This window comes from Arachis stenosperma, chromosome 4 (genome assembly GCF_014773155.1).
Source record: "Arachis stenosperma cultivar V10309 chromosome 4, arast.V10309.gnm1.PFL2, whole genome shotgun sequence".
NCBI classification, from domain to species: Eukaryota; Viridiplantae; Streptophyta; class Magnoliopsida; order Fabales; family Fabaceae; genus Arachis; species Arachis stenosperma.
In genome coordinates, this window is record NC_080380.1 from 87434850 (window position 1) to 87437789 (window position 2940).

Consider the following 2940-nt stretch of genomic DNA (forward strand, 5'->3'; position numbering starts at 1 on the left):
TGAAATTCTCATTCTGGCGTTTAACTTCCAGTTTAAGGTTAAACTGGAGGTTAAACGCCAGTTTCAGCATTTCTCAACTTCCATGATTCTGGCGTTTAACTCCCAGTTTAACCTTAAACTGGAGGTTAAACGCCAATTTCAGCTTTGATGTATTTCTCATTCTAGCGTTTAACTTCCAGTTTAAGGTTAAACTGGAGGTTAAACGCCACTTTCAGCATTATATGGCTTGGCAGTTTAAGTTTCAGTTTAAGCTTAAACTGGAACTTAAACTCCACATGTGATCTTCAAGCTTCCTTTATTGATTTTCTTGCTTCCTTGCCTAGCCTCTTCTTCCCTGAAATCATCCAAACAATTGCATCAAAGTCTTGCAAAATTTCATGAGAAATCTTCTATTCATAGCATTCAAGTAATATAACTAAAAACTCATGGAATTTGCATCAAAATCTTCATGTTTGAATGATTTAAGACAAGCATGACTATTTTGCCCAAATGATTACTTAAGGCTCAAGAAAATGCATAAAACAACTAAAAATAAAAGAGAAATGCTAGTGAAACTAGCCTAAGATGCCTTGGCATCACAACACCAAACTTAATACTTGCTTGTCCCTAAGCAAGTCCTGAGTTATTTGAGAAGAAAGTATGAAACAGAAAGCAATTACATTGGCTATATTAGCAAGCATTTGAAGTTCATCAGAAGGGTTTTATGCAGAAAGTTGCAGCATCACTTTTTCATTCTTATCAGGTAAGATTATCACTTTTTCATTGCATCCATCAAACACTGCTATGGCCTCTTGTTATTCTTATGTCCTTGGCACTTTTCCCTTCTTTGTTTTTCTTTTTCTTAGAGCTCCTTTGCTCCTTGTTTGCTCAGTGTCATGTGTTGCACAAGCCTTTGGCATTTCTTATCAGTGCTCACACATATCCACCACAGGCATTTTAGTTCACATTTCTTCTTGAGACATTGGTGCCCAGCACCTCTTTGTGTGACTAAATGTTTTGTATTTAGGTTGCTCTTGATAGTGGACTTTTGGTTGATAATCCCGGGTTAGTTAACCCAAGTTACCAAGTGTTGAAACACTCCTCAGAACCTATTCATCCAAGCATATCCTTAATACATAAACACCACAGGCATTTGTCTCAGAAGTTCAAACCATTGGTGCCTAGCTTATTTTTTCAATTTTTTTTTTTGCTTTTTTGGTTGCCCTTTTTCAGTGGCTTTTTCTTCTTCTTTTTATTTCTTTTTCATGGCCAAAGACATTTATTCATCAAGATCCATAGACAGTATTCAACTTCTACACAAAAATGATAATTCCACACTCAAATTCCAGTGAGCTGACTAAACAATCAAGCATGCATACCACCACTTAATTCTACTTGATTTGTCACTAATTGAGCCAAGTTACTTTTGTTCAAACTTTTCTTTTATTTTTGGAAACAGAACAAGCATGGCAAGCATTTGTTTAAGAAGGTAGAGTTATATCCAAGCATCTAGGCATTCACTTTATTCAAAGCAGTAAACCAGACAAACATACTAGAAATTTCGCATAGAACTTAAATGACTTATAATGAAAGAAAGCTCATAAAGGCAATTCACAAACTATCATTTGATTATTAAGGAACGAGACCACCTCTCATTTATTGCTTGGTTCTTCTTGATTCTTGGGATCCTGCTTCTTCTTGCTTCTTACCTCTTTTTGACCACTTGTACTTCCTTTGTCTTTTTTTATGAGCTTTTTCCAGAATCCAGCCTTTTTCATTGTTTCTTCCACTCCTTTTTCAAGGATCATTGCCTTGTTTATTTCTCCTTCTTTCCTCCCTTTGAAATACTCATCAAAAGCTGGGAATGCTGGGTCCATCTTGTGTAGATGTTCCCCTACGTAGTTAAGCTTGATTTGAGAACTGATGTTGTAATCAGCTTGAACTGAGTATCTTGCATTCTGCAAAGTGGTGGCTTCCTTGATTGCCAAGATATTGGCATCTTGGTGTTGGCATATGTGGCTGAGGGATTCCTGTAATTGTAAATTCTGTTCCCTTTGCAGATCTAGGAATCTTGATTCAAAGTTCCTTTGCATATCCATCATTTTTAGGTGAAAGTCCTCTTGTCTCTCCTGAGACCTCATGTATTGTTGAGACATTCCTTCTATGATTTCCTGCATTCTGCTCATATCCATGGGGTCTCTGGGAACTTGTTGCCTTCTTTCTGGAGTTCCTTGCTCTTCTTGCTCTTCTTCCCCTTCTTCTCCTTCTTGCTCTGCTTCTTGCTCTGCTTCTGCTTGTTGCCCTTCTTCATTTCTTCTTTTTGTATGTCTTGGAGCAATTGGGCCAAGAGTCATTCTGTACGTAGTTATGCCCATTCCAGGATATAGCCAATTAGGTCTTTCATCTTCAAGTGGTACTTGGGCATCGATGCATAGTCTAATGATGGTGCTAGGGAAGTGGAGCCAGGAGTCATGGTCACTTTTCTCACTAAACTCTTGTATCTGTTCAGCAATGAGTTTATGAACCTTGATATCCCCTCCCACCATAATGCAATGTAGCAAGATGGCTCTTTTAGGGACTATTTCTGAAGAGTTTGCAGTGGGTAGGATGGATCTCCTAACTATTGCATACCACCCTTTAGCTTCAGGTGTTAGGTCTCCCCTTCTCAAGACTCTTGGAGCCCCTTTTGTTTTTCTCACCCATTCAGCTCTGATGGCACAAAGGTCTTCAGCAATAGTCGAATAGTCAGGTTCTCCTATCATCCTTTCCTCATAACTTGCTTGGCTGAAACGTATGTTTTTCAGGCCAAGAGTTTTCATGATTGCTTTGGGGCTGAAGTCAACTTCCACTCCTCTCACATAGCTTTTGTATGTGGGTTCCACGGTTGGATCCTCCCTCACTGCATTTGCATAAAACTCCTTCACCAGGTTGATGTTGATTTTAGTGATTGGCTTAGTCAAG